Source organism: Camelus ferus, chromosome 1, assembly GCF_009834535.1.
Source record: "Camelus ferus isolate YT-003-E chromosome 1, BCGSAC_Cfer_1.0, whole genome shotgun sequence".
NCBI lineage: Eukaryota > Metazoa > Chordata > Mammalia > Artiodactyla > Camelidae > Camelus > Camelus ferus.
Window position 1 is genome coordinate 90,929,710 of NC_045696.1, and position 20,096 is coordinate 90,949,805.

The window sequence follows — 20,096 nt, forward strand, 5'->3', positions numbered from 1 at the left end:
TAATGTGTATTTGTTATTTAGCTCTGTTAGCTTGGGAAAATTATAGTCTCATTTTACCTCGATTTCTGCATAAATTAGGATTAACCTATATTTTTTTTGAGAATTTGCTGAGCATTATTGGAGCACATGGATCCTGAAGGAACTTAAGAGTTTAGTTGCAGGGGTAAAACTAAAGTATAGGAAACAACAGGAGATGAGTGGGCATAAATTCTCACATGCGCATAAAGAGTTCAGAGAACAGAGAGGGTGGATCATTGTAGCAACAGAAGGCATGACAAGGAAAATAAATGGCACTTATTCTGGGCCTTGAAGATTACTTAAGATTTGGATGGATGAGGAGATAGTGGAGAAGTAAAAATACTTTCTGGGTGGTGGAGAACAGCCTGGGCCAGGGTGTGAAGATGGGGGTGGTTGCATATGATGATTGCATTTCTGAACGTGGAGCATACGATATAGTGTAAGGTCTGAGGATTGTACCAGAATATTTGAAATTGGGGCCATTGTCTTCATCTGAGGAGAGGTGAATGAATGTTGGCTAAAAGGGAGTGTTAAGGTTGGAGAAATAATTGGAGGACAAAGCAGAAGGATGCTGTCACTTCTAATAACTGGCTTTCTAAGGGGTTATGGCTTTAGATGAAATGAGATTTTTGAATCCCTTAAATGCTTTTTTTTTTGTGAGAATCTGTAACCATTCATAGAAATTTAATTTTTATGATTTGCTTCCTTCAAGCTTATGAATCCTTTGAGGTGGGAACCAAGTTTTTTTTCACCTTCATATATGAGCCCTTACTGTAGTACCTGACACATAATAATGAACATAAAATACTTGTGGGATGGATGAAAACTTCTGTAGGTTATAAACATGAAAGGACATTCAATATTTGTTTCTCAGTTACATTTATTTTAGTTGCACATTTTATCTATTTCTAAAAAGACTTACAGTAGCTTGCACATTGAAATAGAATACTAGCTAAGAAACAGAAGTCATATTTCAGAAGGAGAAAGTTTCTCTCCTTTTAGGCACCTAGGCTAAGCAGATTAGGATATTCCAGCAAGAAATTTGGATTTGGTTTCTGGCAGTTGTAACATACAGAGAATCACACTATGCTTTCGTTTTCTGATAAGCAGCCTACAACATTCAACTGCAGAGAAAAAGTTTTCCCAGAAAACAAACTTAAGGAGGAACTGATCACATGGGAGCTTATAATATTTCAATTAAACATTCCCGTATAGGAAGGGATTCACTTGGATGGGAGTGAGCATAAAATAGACTCTAGAGAGAATTGGTGCTGAGACTAGTCCCATTTCCTCTGGCTCTCCAGATGGTTCATGGGTGAAATTTCCCCAGTTTTAAATTTTTATTTACTTTTTTTAATTTTGGAAGTGCTGTGCATCTGGAAAAAATAACCACAAATTCAGTTGTTTAAAAAGTAAATATATTTATGTATAGTTAGAGAATGGAGTTCATATTAAATGATTTTGCTTTGAAACCTGGTAAATAACTTGGAAAATAGCATAAAACACTTTGCAGGACCATGGCTCATAAATTTATAACATCGCTTTTATTAATTTGGAAACTTCATGAGCTGAGATGAAGAGAGGAGTCCTTGAATTGATTTCCACATTACGCTGATTTTGTGATCATCTGTGTACTAAGAGACCACCCAATTCATCTCTGTTGTAACTAACACCAGATTTTGTCCTGGATTTGAAATCTCTGGCTATGACATGCAACATATTTAAAAAATCTGTTTGATTGATAGTTTAATCATTGTTCCCTATTACATCAGCAGCCAGGCCTAGTATTCCAATTTTGAAGGATTGTTTTGCCTTTGTCCCTGTGTCACACAAAGTACTTGTGGCTTGCCAATAGGAGACCTGATTGAAGCTTTATAGATTTCAGACATAGTTGAAAGTTTAAATTTTACGTTATGTTTTTGCGGTTATCTTTTAGACAGCATGTGATTTCTAGTCCTCCTGTTATAAAATGAAGTCGACTTTCCAATCATTTTCATCGTGTGCTCTTGTCTCTTCCTTCCTCTCTTCCATATTTATATGGAAGCGTCAATGATTTTATACTTCTGAAAAGCTAGTGGAAAAGCCAGTCACCACTTGCTCCTTTTGAACCCTATGAGGCAAACACGTATGTAATCACGTTTTTGTCTGTGTGTGGTTGCAAATTCTTCCTTTTGGTCAGTGTCATCATTTTAGGTTTTCTACGTGATTTAACAACCAGGCAAGTCAGCATGGTTTTAGAGGCTGAAAAAAATTAAACCAGGCCTTAAAAAATGACTGTAGCTAAGTACAACATTTAACTGAACTTGACATTTGGATTCATCCACTGATGGTGTACTCTACTGCTCAGGCCAAGTCGTTAAGCAGAAGTCTGTCTGCGGAGATCCTGCTTCCCAGGCGCCTCTCTGATTTCCTTACTCCCCTAATGAAATTTTTCGGTTTCCTCTCCACTTCTTCCCCCCACATCTATAACAACTCACCTAAATTGTCTGTTTTTGGTAATGTTTCATGTTTTGGGTCTCAATAAATATCTTTAATTGACAAATAATTGATACACAATGAACTGCTCCTAAAGAGTAAACTTTGATAATTTTTGATATATGTATACCCCTGTGATCACTACAGTAAAAATAATGAACACACTCACCACCACCCAACGTTTCCTCATGCTAACTACTGTTAGCCACATTTCACAAATTTTGATACCTCATGTTTTCATTTTCATTCATTTCAAAATACTTTCTAACTTCCCTTTTGATTTCTTCTTTGGTCCATTGGTTATTTGGAAGTGTGTTTTTAGTTTTCAAATAGTTGAGATTTTCTAGATATTTTTATGTTTTAATTTGAATTTAATTTTATTTTGTTTGGAGAACATACTTTGTATAATTTGAATCCTTTTAATTATAAGAGACTTGATTTATGACCCAGACTATGGTTGCTCTTACTAAATTTTTTTGTGTGCACTTGAAAATAATTCTGTTGAGTTCAGTGGTCTATAATTTTAAATTATATAAAGATAGTTGATAGTCCGTTTCCATCTTCTATATCCTTAGTGATTTTCTGTCTACTTGTTCTGTAAATTATTGAATGAGAATGTTGAAATCTCTGCCTACAATTGTTGATTTGTCTAATTCTCTCTGAAGTTTTATGTTTTTGTTTTATGTTTTGAAGTTTGTCATTAGGTGCATAAGCATTTAAGGCTTATTATATCATCTTGATGGAGGGACCCTTTTACTAGTTGAGATGACTCTCTTTATCACTGATAAAATTTTTTGCTCTAAAAAGCAATAATATTTATTATGTCTGATATTACTATAGCCACTTCAGCTTTATAAAGTAAGTGTTAGCATAGTATATTTTCCCTCATCCTATTACTTTTAACCTAGTTGTGCCTTTATATTTTGACTCTTTTTAAAAATTCAATCTAATAATTGCTGCCTTTTAATTGAGATATTTAAACCATTCATAGTTAATGTGATTATTGCTATAGTTGGGTTTAGGTTTACGATTTACCAATGAAGAAGTTCTATTTACTAATAGAAGATTGTCTGGTTTCTCATCTGTTTTTTTATTCTTCTTTATTGTCTGTATTTGCCTCCATTTGGATTGAATACTTTTTGTGAATCCATTTTAACTCTCTTGTTGGCTTACTAGCTATATAATTGCTTTAGGGTTTATAGTGATGTTAGTGATGACACATTTCACATATTGGATGTTAAAGTAAGAACCTTGCAATAGTATACTTCCATTTCTCCACTCCCGGACTTTGTGCTATTTATGTCTTACATTTTATTTCTATATATGTTATAAACCTAACAATACCTTGCTATCATTTTGCTAAAGTAGTCAGTTACCTTTTAAATAGGTTTAGAAATGAGAAGAAGTTCTTTTATTTTAACTCTTTGTATTTATCTGGTGTTCTTTTCTTTGTGTAAATCTATACTTCTGTCTGGTATTTTCCTTCTGCCTGAAGAACTCCTGGTGATAAACTCTTTCAGCTTTTGCATGTCTGAAAAAGTCTTTATTTGCTTTTTATATTTAAAGATATTTTTGCTGTGTGCAGAACTCCAGGTTGACTTAAAAAATACATTGAAAATGTTACTCCATTGTCTTTTGGCTTGCATTACTTCCAATAAGAAATCTGCTATCTCCCTTATCTTTGTTCCTCTGTGTAACATATAGTTCTCTCTGGCTGCCTAAAATGTTTTTTCTTTTTACTAGTGGTTTAAAATAATTTAAATATGATGTGCCTTGGTATGGTTTTCTTCAATTTTCTTGTGCTTTGGGTTTGTTGAACTGCTTTTGAACTAATTGGATCTGAAGGTTTATAGATTTCATCAAATTGGAGAGAATTTTGTTCATTATTCCTTCAGTTATTATTTTTTTTGTTTCCCACTCTCTTTCCTTGTTTTGGGGGACTTCAGTTATGAGTGTATTAGGCCAATTAAAGTTGTTCCATGCTCACTGAGGCTCTGTTCATTTCCTTCCTCCATTCTTTCTTTCTTTCTTTCTTTCTTTCTTTCTTTCTTTCTTTCTTTCTTTCTTTCTTTCTTTCTTTCTTTCTTTCTTTCTTCCTTTCTTTCTTTCTTCCTTTCTTTCTTTCTTTTCTTTCTTTCTCTTTCTTCAGCATTTATTTTCTCTCTGTATTTCATGTTGGATAGTTTCTATTGCTATCTTCAAGTTCCTTTTTCCCCCTTGCCATGTCTAATGTTAATTTTAATTCCATTCAATTATTTTTCTTTTTAGACATTGTAGTTTTGATCTCTAGAAGTTTGACCTGGACTTTTTTATACCTTTTACATTTTTATTTAACATATTCAATCTTACTTCTTGCTTCTGGAACACAAAGAATATAGTTATAATAACTTTTAATGTTTTTATCTACTAATTCTATTATGTGTGTCATTTCTGATCAGTTTCAATTGATTTGTTTTCTGGTCTTAGCAGGCTCTGAACTATGCTGCAGCTCTATTGACCAGATCAGACCCTCTGGCTTACGCTTCAGTTCTCCTTACCCTGTGGGGCCCAGTGATTTGGAGCTGACCGTCCACTTTGGGGCCAGTTCCCTAGCTGGGTGGTCCTTCCAACCAGACCCCTCATGCTCCTGGCTTGCTTCCCTCTCCTCTGCTCAGTCACTCCTCTTCTGGTTAGAGGATGCCTAGTGACCAAGGCTGCACAGGCCATGTCAGTTAGTGAAAAATAATTTGTTCTGTTCATAAATTAACCCTATTTATTGATTTATTTTTCCCAAATAAGACATATTATTTTTCTAGATTATAAAAATTATGCATGCTCATGAAGACAATCTGGAAATTTTGGAAAAATATGTATAATAAAATTAAAATTACCTGTTACTCTAACTACTGCTAGCATTTTTTATATTTCTGTCTGTTTTACGTAGTTGATCTTATACTGTATACACACTTTAAATTCTGCTTATTTTCAGTTATCTTTTCCTGCATCATTAAAAATATTTAATGATTACTGCTATTTTATCATAGAGGCATGCCATAATTTATGTAACTATTTCCCTATTGTAGGACATTTTTAGCTTGTTTTCATTTTTTTCCCTGTTAGGTCTTTCTGTATAATTTTTTCCTGAATTTGCAATTACTTTAAGGATAGATTCCCAGAAATGGAACAAGAATGAACATTTTCACACCTTAAAACATAATGCCAGATTGCTTTCCAAAATGATTATAACAGTGTACACTTCAATCAGCATTTAACACGACTTTCAGTTTCATCAGGTAAGTGTTTTTAAACTATACAAATTTGTTTATTAAAGCAAGAGATACTATTTAATAAATTGATATTTACCTTGAATGAAACAGTCAGTTGAGAAAATATTTTAGGTAGCTGTCTAACTGTAGGAGAAAGTTTTTCTTCTACTTTCAAATCAATTTAAAAAAATTCATTTGCATCCATTTTATAACCACAACCAAGTACATTCTTTTTCTTTAATTTGGAGTACTACATTAGCATTAGATAAGTCACACTGTAGAATGAACATGTTATATCTTTCTTAATTTGGGTTAAAGTTTCTTTCCATGATTAATGCCAAGAATTCTTTTGGGATCTGCTCAAACCTGGTAGAAGCCCTTAATTTATTATCCTATTTGTTTTATTTATTTAGGATTTATATCTTGCCTACTAATAAACCGGATCTGAGGTGACTTATACATAACAAGATAAAAACAGTAAGACAAAGAATACAACGGATAAAGGGAAAAAATGCTAATAGGAACCCAAGTTAATTATCACATCTGGGCATTAATTTATAAATCAGAGTTTTGTGACTTTTATTTTTTAACACGTTTTTAAGTTTTATTGTCCTTTGGCTCTGCAGGCAGCTTGTAGGAACTGAATGGGATGAGACAGCAAGTCGGAGGCTGGAGAGGTTCCTGGCACCTCAGCATCAACCTCAGAGGCCCTCTGGGGATGCTGGGATGTCCCTTTCCCACCGGAAAGCACTCATCTATCATATTCAGGTCCTCCCAGGAAATCCCTCAGAGGGCACCCTTGTCTTAGAGGACAACTCTCTGGGAGATCTTGTGGCAGTCGGTGGGCAGCATTTAACAGACCGTTGGCCTCCGTGGTGGAATGACAGTTTGTCTTTGACTTTGGCAAGGGTCCTTTGCACACTGGTGCTGCAGGAAGTGGAAGACCACGGCCCTGCTGTGGTGCTAAGAAGTCATTATCACCAGACAGAGCAGAAGTAGGGACTGCAGATAATGGGCCTCTCAGGCTGTCCAGAAATCATTACACGACTGAGGAAAAGGCAGCAACTGTTTTAAATCCCATTAGTGGGGCTGATGGGCTGTCTGGGACAGGATGCCTATCCTTGAACCAGCAGCTTAGAATAACTTCTGTTTATTAACCCTGTAATGCTGGGAGCCATCATTTCCCAGGCTGCAGTTCCACCACTTTTCCAAAGAGGAGAGGAGATTGTGTTAAGTGCCTCATATATGATTTCACTGAATTCTAGCAACCACCTTCTGAAGTTATCACCTCCTTTGTGCAGGTGAAGAGGCTGAGCTCCGCTCAAGGTCACAAGGCAGTAAGTGACGAAGCCAAGATTGGAATCTGGATGCCTGACTCTAAAGCCTACATTCTTTTCATATACCCATTGACTCCAAAATGTTTTGTGTATGTGACTGAGGAGGTGCCAGAGTACTGCAGCTCATGAATGACCTTCATAATGGGTGACACTAATGACTTGGTCCTTGGTGCTAAGCCTTGAAACTCACACATTTTTGCCAACTTGAAATACTCACATTTCTCTGTATATACTCCATTTTCAGAATGTATCAATACCTATTCCATTTTTTAATCCTCTTTCCCTTTTTAGAAGAAACTTTTTTTTCTATTCTTTGTTCTGTTATGAGCATAATAGAACTCAGGTATATTTAGTTTCATAAGCTGATTGCCCAAGATGGCCTAATAAAAGGGAAACGGGGAGGAGCAGCCTACATTTAATTTCTTTTAGTTCCACTACCTAATTTAAATTTTTCCAAGTCTCCTCTGAGTTTTTTTTTAGGTTAAAGATTTTGGTGTTACAAAATGAGGAATTCTAATTGTGGCTTTTGGGGAATACTTTTTATTTGTTTAAACATCTACAGATTATTATTTAAAAGGCTTTTAAACATTTTTCAGGATAGTATTATGATTACAAGGTAAATATTATGATGATATCTTCTAATAACTTTGTGCTTCATATAGTTACATGATAGCTAACGCACCATGGTTATAGGATATGTTGAATGTAGGTGTCTTTAAAAAATGTTCACCTTTTTTTCATTATGTTATTTTGGGCATTGAATAATTCATTGCCAAAACATAAAAAAGCCCTCAATAACAAAAACATGTTTTTAGTTAAGGACCACCTCATTTTTTTTAATCAGACTACCCATAGGCTCACAAAGCTAGATTGTATAAACTTGTTTATACAGAAGAATTGCCAATTCAAATATTTTTGTCACTTTGGTTCCACTTACTTTACAGAATAGTCATGAGGCAAATCAGTGGCCAAAACAGAAATAGTATACAGAAACAATCTGACTCTTAAGGATTTTTTTCCCCATGTTGTAACAACGCTTAATTATATTTATTCCAGCTGTCTATGGTGCTGTGCTGCGCTAGTTAGCAATGTCTTCAGCTTTTAAGATATAACGTTAGCAAAACACCTATCTTTTGTGTTATTTGGAAATCTTTAGGAGTATTAAAAACTCAGAACTATTTTTCAAACTCGGCTGCATGTTGGAATAAAAGAATGTTCTGGGCATGAGGGCAATAAACTAGGCAGTTGCTGGAATCAACATGATTCTTAACAATCTGCAGGTGGTTTATCCACTGTGCGGCTGTTCCACAACAGATTTCTCATCCCAGGACAGCTTTTCCTTGCTAAGAATAGTACTTCCAAGGAGACCTCCCCTTATACAAGTCAATCAGCCTCCAGACCTTGATTAAATGCCTTATGTATGAGGCATTTATGGTAGTAGTAATAGGTGTATATGGAGAATTCAAGGATGAGAAAGACAGAGCCCTGACCTTCAGCTTGTGGGCATTCTTGAACTGTTTTAAAGCATGGGATTGCATTTCAATAGTTAGAAACAGGAAAAGTAAACTCCAGGTTGAAGAGAATGGTGTATATTTGACTGGTTATAGGATAGTTGTAGTAGGAGCAGGAAGGAGGAAATAAGTGTTAGAGACTTTGAAGAGAGAGAATGCATAGGAGTTGGTAACTGCTTAGGTGTGGAGGTGGGGCAAAGGAGCAAAAGGAGAAAAAGTGGATAAAGAACATTGGATTTGGTGATTAGGAGGTAATTTTTGATGTCTAGGTGTGCAATGTCAATAAAATAGCTGAAGACAGAAGCCAAACTACAAAGAATTAGACGTGAGTGCAAGAACAAAGAAGAGGATTTGGTCTATTCCTTGAGAACTTTTGTTAACTAAAGGAAGGAAAGCAGAGAAGAATTGATTTATTTATTTAGGGAGAATTGAACAGGTTTGAAAGCAAAAAAGAGGGGCCAAAGGCAAGGTAGTGGTTAATGGAAAAAGTACGATTCGTACAAAGGGGAAATGGAAGAAGACAAAGTACATTTATAAGTGGAAGAGTTAGCTTTGAACAGGAAGAGAGATGTTTGTTTTTTTGAGAAAGAAGAAAAAAAAAAAACGAGGCTGAACAAAGGCACAAACAAAATTTGAAGTGGCCTGCAGGAAAGGCATTGACAAGTTTGTTGATCCTGATTTCATAGAAATCTGCTGGGAGGTGAGGAGAATGTGATAGGTGTGAGCAATTTTTGTGGGGTACAGGCTAGGGGACCTGCAAGTGATTAGGAGGACAATTAATTATAAATAAGTTGTCGCTGATATTTAGAGGCTCAGACTGGGGTGTTATGGGATAGGGCTGAGCAGGTTAGGGATGGGAGACTGGTTGCCCACCAGGGCCATCTGCTCGGTAAATACGGATTTTATTATCAGCTTAGACAAAAAAGCATTAAGGTTAATATGGTGTGAAAAATCACTGGAAGTCCACTAGAAGTGGTATTTGGGTTCCACATGCTTCTGTTCTATGAGTGCAGGTGACTGAGAATGGACTGTATTGTAGATCTGATGTGATCTTGTAGGACAAGTCTAAATGCAGTGGATTCAAGTAAGTGGCCTTCTTGTGACTGTCTCAGAACCTGTAGGTCTACAGTATCGACTCAGGGTTGGGTGTGGAGTGGTGATGTGAGCATTCTCTCCTTCTCTCTGGCTTTTCGTAAGTACTTGAGATGTCATTTAAAGGAATCATAAATGGAAACCTTGCTCTGGGTGGGATTTAACAGAAATCAGTCAGCACACAGAAAAGAAATAGAATATATGTAGTCTTTCCTCTTTAATCCTTTTGTGGGGTGGAATCTATATGAAAATCCGTGTTTATATGGAGGCTTACAGTAGGTGTAAGAAACAGTTTAAGTCATAAAATTTAAATGGGAAGAAGTTACAAAGGCATGGGTAGCAGGAAGTGGTTGACAGTATAGGGATAATGTAAGTTTTATGGGCCAAGTTTTGAGTGGCTGTTAATAGTTGAGTATTATGAGATTAATTTGAGTAGTTGATGTATCTTCTGAGGATTTATGTTTAACTGAAAGAATTTTGTAATGGCAAAATCACATGAGCGGAAATTTAGGAGAGGCTGAGTTGTGGCTCTGGGTTTTCCAGGAACTAAGGGTGGGATCTTAATTTCTCTCAGTCTTATTTTCTTCCTCTGTGAAACGATGAACTGGCCTCAGAGGTACCGTAAAGCTGTAGCATTCCATGATGCTAGACTGAGAATTAGAGGAGCAGTCAGCGGAGACCACTGGCCGGTCCGCACCGCCTCCACGCAGGGCACGTGGGGAGAGGACCGAGGAGGGGCCAGTGCGCAGGCGCGACTGCGGCTTCTCTGTGAAGTGCGTGCGTGCGTGCGTGCGTGCGTGCGTGCGTCCGTCCGTCCCCCTCCCCCCGCCCCTCGCAGTCCCAAGGCCGGATAGGAGCGCCCAAGATGGCGGTGCAGGGAGGACTCTCAGCTCACCCCCTCTCACAAGCGCACTAAAACCATAACTACCTGCAGGACTACCATATGGAAACTACCAGAGAAGCTCTCCTACAGCTAAAGCCATAAAGAAAGAACCACCGGACAGGTAGGAGGGGTGGACACGCAATATATTCAAATCCCACACCTCCTAGGTAGGCGACCCACAAACCGCAGAGTAATTGTAGTTCAGAGGTCCTCTCAGAAGTGAGAGTTCTGAGCCCCACGTCAGGGTCAGGTTCCGGGTCAGGCTCCGGCTCTGGCTCCGCAGCCCGCAGGTCGGCACTGGGAAGACGCGCCTCCAGAGCATTCGGCTTTGAAGGCCAGTGGCGCTGAACTGCCAGAGCCCCGCAGGACTGGAGGAAATAGGGACTTTACTCTTAAAGGGCCACACAAAATCTCACGTGCACTAGGACCCAGGGCAAAAGCAGTAATTTGAAAGGCGCCTGGGCCAGACATACTTGCTGGTCTTGGAGAGTCTCCTGGAGAGGCTTCGTGTAGGGGAAGAGGGGGCGCGGCTCACCCTGAGGACATAGACACTGGCAGAAGCCTTATTTGGGAGCTCATTCTGCTGCGCAGAAGCTGGTACTGGCCGGAATGTGCAGGGTATTCCCTCTAACATGTTAGTGCCAAGACTTGGCCCTACCTGATAGCCTGTCGGTGCCAGCGCTGGGACTCCTCAGGCCAAACAACCAACTGGTTGGGGAACATGGCCCAACCATCAGCAGACAGGCTGCCTAAATACTAAAGAACCAGCTGGATACAGCCCAGCCACACCAGAGGGCCAATACCCAGCTTCACTCACCAGTGGAGAGGCATCGGCCTCTCCTGCCAGGAAGCCTGCACAAGCCTCTAGATCAGACTCACACGCTTGGGGGCAGATACCAGAAGCAAGAAAACTAAGATTCTGCAAAACAGGCGAAACCCTACCCTGAGACCAGCTGGGCTCTGGCCCTGTCCAATAGCAGGCCAATGCGGGCCTTTGGGACACCCCAGACCCCATATCCAACTGTGTCAGGAACTGGCTCCCTACTCATCCCTCTGCCCCCTGACCAATGGTCTGAAATAAGCTCTGGGATCCCTGGCCCCTGCAGCCAGACCCCAGGAGCCAGTTCTGCCTGCCCGTAGTTGGGCACTAACCCTAGGATCTGGCTTCACTTGCCAGCCCCAGAGTCTTTGGGACTGGACTCTGCCCACCAGAGGGTCAGCGCTAGCCCAGGGGCCCCTCGGTTTCTGCAACCAGTCACTTTGTGACTGGGCCCCACTGAACAGCAGCCAGATGCACCTGCACAAGGCAGGACCTGGCAACTAACCAGACTGGGGACCTACCAGACCACCCACATAGTTTATCCCACTGTAACAGAATTACTCACGTAGCCCTCTTAGGGTGAAACCCTAGAGCATATAGCTTAGGTGACAAGAGGGGAGTGCACTGCTGGGACACGTAGGATGTCTCTTACAGAGGGCTACTTCTCCAAAGTTGAGAATTGTAACTAACCCAACACATACGTAAAAATACGAATAGACTCAGAATTATCAGTTCGACCAGAATGTCCCTAAGGGGATCATACAAGCAGTTTGTCTGGTTAGACTGTTACATCACTGTGCATCAGAGATGTGGTGAAAAGAGCACTGAAGAAGACATCGGAAGGCCTATATTTTAGGCTACTTCTGCTACTTGTTAGCTTTGTCCCATAAGCTCTGTGAGCTCTAGTGTGGTAGGCAGAATAATGTCCCTCTCCCTGCTCCCAGCTAAATGTCCAGGTTCTAAACCTGGAACATGTGATATGTTATATAATAAGGGAAGTTTACAGGTGGAATTAAGGAAACAAACCTTAAAGTAGGAGGAGTATCCTCGATTAAAGTGTCCTTAAATGTGGAAGAGAAAGGCAGATGGTGGGTTAGAGACATCTGAGGACAGAAGAAAATGCAGGAAAGATTTGAAGTATGAGAGGGACTTGACCCATAATTGCTGGCCTAGAAGATGGAGGAAGCTGGCCACAAACCAAGGAATGTGGGTGGCCATGGAAGCTGGGAATCCCTTGGCTGACAGCCAGAAAGAAAACAGGGAACTCAGTCCTGTAACTGTAAGGAACTAAATTCTACCAAAAGCCTGAATGAGCAAGGAAATGGATTCTTTCTTAAAGACTCCAGAAAGGAATGCAGCCTTGCCAACACCTTGATATTAGCCTGAAGAAACCCATGCCAGACCTCTGACCTACAGAACTGGAAAGTAATATATTTGTATTGTTTTAAGCCACTTAGTTTCTGGAAATTTGTTATAGTAGCAATAGAAAATGTACACACCTCCTTTCTTAATATATAAATGAATGGAAATAGTAATAATAGTAACTATGGCCAATTTGTCTCTATGAGGTTATTCTAAGAGGTAACAGGTGACAGCAAGAATGGCAGATAGACTTCTGAAAATGCATTCCTCAAAAAAGCAGTGGGAACACTGGCAAAAACTGTCAAAATCAATGTTTTCTAAACTCTTGAAATTAACCAAAGTCTTGCAACAATTCAAGGCGTATTCAAGAAAAACAGCCAAATCTTGGTAAATACATTGAGCTTTGTGGTCCTTTAACTTGCCCTGTTTTCATCTCCCTTTTCCTAGCTCTGCAGTAGCCTTGAAAACCAAACAAAATATTTAACAGAAAAGAAGGCAGAAATGGATGAATAGAGGAACAAAAAAAAGATGTGACAGGTAAAAAACAAATAGCAAAATGGCAAACGTAAATCCTGTCTTCTTGGTAATGACATTAAATATAAAAGATTAAAAGATAGATTAACAAAATGGATAAAAAGACATGATCCAACTTTAAGTTGTCTATAAGAGACACTTCAGATTCAAAAACACAAATAGATCAAAAGTAAAAGGATAGGAAATGATATATTATGTAGTGAGTAGCCAAAAGGGAAGTAGAGTAGCTATACTAACAGCAGGCACAATTTAGACTTTAAGACAAAAATTGTTAACGAGACCTAAAGAACTCTTTGTAATGGTAAAAGGGTCAATCCATCAAAGAAACAAATAATAATCATAGACATATATGCACTTAACAACAGCCCCCAAATGAAATAGACAGTTCAAAATACTACTGGATACAGAAATGGTGAGAAGACTAAAAAGGAAATAGAAGACTTGAACATTATAAATCATTCAGACCTAACACCATGGAACACTCCACCTGCCAGAAGTAGAATGTACATTTTTCTCAAGTACATATGGAATATTCTTTAGGATAGACCATATGTTAAGCCATAAAACAAATGTCAGTAATTTAAAAGGAGAAAAGCAATAGAGAAAGTAAAATCGAAAACTTGGTTCTTTGATAAGATCAACAAAATTGACAAATATTAAAAGGAATAAAAAGATTATAAAGGAATACTATGAACAGTTATATGGTAACAAATAAAATGACCAAGGTGAAATGGATATGTATATACCCAAGAGAATTTGGTATATGTATATGTCACAGAGAATTAAAAACATGTCTGTACAAAAACTTGCACATGAATGATCATTGCAGCACTATTCATAGTAGCCCAAAGTGGAAATAACATAAATGTCCATCAGTTGATAAACATGAAATAGGATGGTGTTGCCCTATAATAGAATATTATTTAGCCAAAAAAGGATGAAGTAATAATAAATGCTACAACATGGATAGGCTTTGAAAACATGTTAAGTGAAAGAAGTCAGACACAAAAGGCCACATTATTATAGGATTCCATTTATATTAAATATACAGAATAGATCCGTAGAGACAGAAAATAGATTAGTGGTTGCTGGATGTGGGGAGGAGTACTAATGTTTTTTTGTAGGGGTGATGAAAATATTCTGGAATTAAATAGTGAGGATTTTTGTTAGTTTTCTAGGGCTGTGTAGTAGATTGCCATAAACTTGGTGGCTTAAAACAACAAATTTATTCTGTCACAGTTCTGGAGGGAAGAAGTCTGAAATCAAGATGTTGGTTCTTTCTGTGGAGGCTCTGAGGGAGAATCCATTCACCTCACCTAGCTTTTGAGGGCTGCTGGCAATTCTTGGCATTCCTTGGCTTGTGGACACTTTAATCTCTGTCTTCATCTTTACATCACCTTCTCCTCTGTGTTTCTTCTCCTTTGTGTCTTCTTACAAGAACTCTTGTCATAGGATTCAGGACCTACCGGCATAATCCAGGATGATTTCATCTTGAGATCCTTAACTGTATCTGCAACTCATTTAACTATAATCTTAAGGTCACATTCACTGGTTCTAGTGTACTTATTTTTTTGGGGGGGGGGCACCATTCAGCCCACCACAGAGTTGAACAACTTGGTGAATATACTAAAACCATTGAATTTTACACTTTAAAATGATGAATTTCATGGCATGTTAATTCTTTTTCTTTTTTTTTTTAAATTGAAGTATAGTCGGTTACATTGTGTCAATTTCTGGTGTACAGCATAATGTCCCAGTGATGCAGAATTATATTTCAGTAAAAGGAGTAACATGTAAGATGCCTTCATAATTTCTTTATAAGGATGTTTTCATAAAGGGGAATGGTTAAAGATCTATTTAGGTAGATTTTTGAAAATTTAAAGATTATTGCTATTAATCTTTATTAATATTATAAGTTAAGATGGTAAGCTTTGCAAAGAATACTTAAAAATTTCCTTCTTTTCAATACCATATTTTGCCACATTTATTTTGAAAACTTTCTTTTGATGGTTATAAGTAAAGGTCTCTAAGCTTTTATTGCTCTTATTCTCTTCCATTTTCCTTATTTTTTAGCACACATACTGTATAATGGATACAAACAAACAGAAAAGATAATTTTCAGATAGTTAATGATGTATCAATTTTTACCTGAATACTTCAAAGTCTGATTTCTCATTAACTTCTTTATCAATATAGCTATATCCATAATCACTTATTATTTGATGGCACTTACCATGTGATATTTAAGATGGAAGTAATCATTGACCTGAAAGACCAGAATGGAAAATCAGTACTCATGAATAGTTTCAGAAATAACCCAAAGAGTAAGTGATTCAAGTTGTAGCTTTCTTTTGAGAAATAGAACTAGAAATTGGGGCTTTATTCAAAATAAGATTTGGATCCTGATTACCTGTACATTCTTTTTAAAATTGAGATGTATTTGAACATATGACATTGTGCGTGTTTTAAGTGTAAGCTTTTATTCTTTTTTTATACAATTTCAGTCATCTTTTACTGGGAAGACATTGACATAGAAGCCAGCTAGAGAAAAAAAATTATACTATTAATGTATTGCCTCAGTTTTGGTTGAATGTTAAAAGTGGCAAACCCCTGGTATTTTTTTTTTTTTGAACAGCTTAGATTTCTTCCCCCACAAATAAAGAAAGGTGGATTCTCATCAGTGAGATATGCATGTATTTGGCTAATAAGCATATGACCGAAATATATGCTTATCTTTTCTCCTGTGAAGTCTATATCAGTGGTTCTTTTTTGCCTTATCCTTTGGAAATGGTTAATTTGGGAGGTTTTATTTATAATGACTGAGTCATTTTCAGTTTATTTTTCATTGCAGATAAAATAATTTTATCCTATTTTCCTGATTGCCCATCTAGAACTACAGTGTTTACATTAGGTCTCTCACACACCCCTTCCATCATGCTATTAGATGTTATTTATTTTGTTTCTTTGTTCATCATTTTAAACTGACAAGGATTTATTCAGTGCTTTCTCTCTGTCTGATATTATAGGGAAAAGCAAAAATAAACAAACTTGCATTTTTCTTGTGGAGTAAAGACGTACGGCCATGGAAACAGTAGTTTTAAAACTAGAGAGAACTTTAGAGAATACTTACGTGGAGTTGAGAAAACTGAGGCTCAGAGAGGTTATAAATGAGTTACTTGAGGTTATAGTTCTAGTTGGTGGGTAATCCAGGCTAGAACTCCACTATTATCGTGCTACTTCATCATGTAATAGAATGTAATAGGTTAAAAAGACTATGCCATATTATATGACTAAATGCTTAAGTATATGGGTCCAACTAAGAATGATTTAGTAGATCAAGGATAAAAGACATTGATTTGACTGAAAATGGGTAAAGCGGCTTGCTGAAGAAGTGAGACCTGAGCTTGAAGGATATATAGCATCTGGATAGGTGGAGCAGAAAGGGAGAAGACCTTCCAGGTTAGACATGCTGATGACTGGAGAAGGAGAGATGCTGGTGTTGGAGACTGGGGCGGTCTGGATTCTGGAAGAGACCGCTGGATGTCTTAGTCCACCTCTAACTTGCATGCATCCATCCAGACATGAAAAGGCTTGTTAGAGGCTTGAAGGGCAGCAGTGTTGGGTAGTAGAAGGAACACAGCCTCCAGGATAAGACACCTGTTTCAAGTCCTGGCACCTCTTCAAGGCCCTTGAGCAAGTTTCCTAACCTTTTTTTAGGTCTATTTCCTTATCTGCAAAGTAGCACTAGTAATATCTTCTTCATAAGGCTCTTGAAAATTGAATGAGAAAATGTGTGTGAAGAGCCTGGTACAGTGCTGGGCATGAAGTATGTCCTCATTGTATTGTGGGCATGGTTATTATTATTTTCTAAATGTCTGGAGGACAACTAATAAAAATGCAGGATTCTTGGGAGATTTGTTTCTCCTGTGCATTGCCTCATTGATGTTTACTACAATATTGGACTTTATGTTAAGTTTAAGGATGTGGTCTATTTGAGTCAAACATCCCTGGGTTCAAATCTTAGCTGGTTACATTCCTTGTGTGCCCTTTGGAAAGTCAGGTGACCACTTTGAGTTTGTTTTATTTTCTGTAAAATGGGAATAATAAGTACCTTGTGGGATGATTCTTTAGGAATATAAGGTGAATAGCATATACTAGGTGCTTAATAAGTTGCAGTCATTGTTATTGCTTTTCTCTCTGCAGAGCTTCTGGCTACATTAATTATTCTGTCCTGTTCATCTCAAGTTTATGGTACTCCTTGTGTCATTTTCTCAGCACTGAAAGGAACTTTCCCCCAAAATATAATGCCTTTTTTTAACCCATGCAAACAACAACTAACATTCCTATAGTGTTTTAACCTTCATAAAATATACTTGGATATGTAATTGTATTTAATCTTCATGGCAACTTTGTGAGACAGGATTAGTCCCATTTTATAGTCCATTTGGAACAAGCCTAATGGGACTGCCCACATGGAAACAGCCAGGAAGGGGCAGGAAGCTGGCACTGGCGTCAGTTCTTTTGTCAACAAAGCTCACATCCTTTCAGATCTCCAGTGGCCTCTCTTCTCTAGATCTTGCTATCTCCACTAATTAGAAGAAAATGTTCCTTGGCATCTGAGTGATTGCTAAAGATGAATTCTCCCTGGGTAGAAGGAAAGGCTAGAATTTCTCACTCACATTTCTTTGATGAGTCTATTAATTAGTGAGAATTCTGGCTTTCAATCACTGTTTCTATGTTGACTAAGTCTCCCATCACCAGCATTTTACTACATCTACTCTGGAAGATCTTATCCCTCCCCAGTCTACCTGCCCCAATCCTGTACATCCTCTGAAATGTTTCATCCCACAGAAGGAGTGGTCAGACACCACTCCCCAACCATCTAATTCAAATGTTCCTCTAAAATGCTTGTAATGATAAAGATCTTTAAAAGGGTATTTGTCAAAGGATATAAACTGATGTATCTAGAATGCTATTCCAATTATGGCAGTTATTTATAGAAGTAAATATCATCAGTAAGTTTTAGCAAAGCACTTACAGTAGAGTGGTTTGGATCAAATTCAACTTGCTCACTTGTTAATATATTATTTATATTAACAAAATCAAATGTTAGGTTGAACACCAAGTTTCTTTCCCTCTAATAGTATGTGTTTACTAAGGCTATTGCCCTTCTTGATTTTGTCCAACATGAATTTCATGATATGCACCGTAATTTCTGGGACCCTTGATAATATTTGGAAATGCAGATATAGAGGATCAGCTAATATGAAGGACAATGCACTCAATCAATTTTGCATCATTACCCATGAAGCTCTTTTCCACTGTTGTGTAGAAAGATTTAAGATGAAAGGAGGCCAGGTCTACTGCTGTTTTATGCACTCCCTCACTCTGCTCTGCTGGGTTGTTTGCCATGGATTACTCATTCCTTCCCAGGTGGCTCTCAGCAGTGGTCAAATATTTAAGAAGTATGTATTTCATCATGACTCTATCATATACTTCCCCTTCAGTGCCTTCATTCCTTCTTAACCTGAGTCATCACACACTTGATAATCTATTGACGCATTAGCCTACCTCCGTTTTATTTTTCCTTTTCTTGTCAGAGCAAGATTTTACAACACGGCAAACCACAGCACATCTAACTGGGACTCAGGTGGGCAGATTGGGGCAGAGAGAATGAGAGGTGCCATCCCTTGTTTCTCCTCCCACACTGCTCATCAGCTGCCCCTTTTGGCTTCTGGATGAATTCTGTGTGTAAACCTGGCCCTACAGCAAGATTTCAATGCTGCTCCAACATTCAGTAGCTCTGCTGTTGGGTAAGTCCTTACAAACCCTCTAAATCTGTTTCCTGTCTGAACAAAAGGATGTGAGTACATCTACCCCACAGGGTTGTTGTGAAGATGATATGAGAACACAGACATGAAAGTACTTCATAAAAATTCTGTTCATAATGTTGGCCATTTCTTTGCTGGACCCTGTAATCATTAAAAGGCTCATCTTTGTTAATTGAAAATGTGTCTTCCTCTAAGTTATGTTCTTGCCTTTAGTTCTAGTAATAAACATTAATACCAATGACAACAGTGGTAATGACAATAATGTCATTTGCCATTTACTGAGCACTTACTATAAAAATTGTTTTATATAAATTGTTCACATGATCTTTATGCAGTGATAAGACTTTTGCAATTGAAAGCATGATGCAAACTGGTGCATTGAAAAAGGAAGCAAATAGGGATCTGGTGGAAAGCATCTTGCTTATAAATCCATGGTTGTGGTCTGCATCGCTCAGGGTCTCAGCAGGAAGCAGATAGCTCACTCTGGAAACAGTCCAATGATGGGATTAATTACAAAGGATGTAGAGAGTCACCAAGAGATGGTGAAGTACCCAGGGCCTGGGAACAGGGTGAGCTGTTAGCACCCCTAGCTCAGAAGGGGAGGGAGCAGTCACCAGACCTCCATGAGAGCGAGAGCCATTGGGAGGGGATGTCTCCCAGGACCTGTGGCTGTAAGTGAGGGAAGGCAGCTCTTGTCAAGCTGGCACAGCAGAGAGGGATGGAGGGAATAACTACTCAGATTCCTCCCATTCTTTGATCTCCTGCCTTGGCCTCCCATTCGCTGAAATCAATCAGAGCCAGAGGATTAAGGAGTCAGATAAAGCATGGGAGTCAGTCACCTGGAGCACAGAGCACAGTGGAGAGTTTACCTGAGAGGTCAACCTGGGAATAACCAGTGCAGGATCACAAGAAATGCCAGTATAAGTGGCAACTAAGTGTAAAAGAAGATGAATGATTAAATGTGCAGATCTTACTCAAAGAATGGGTT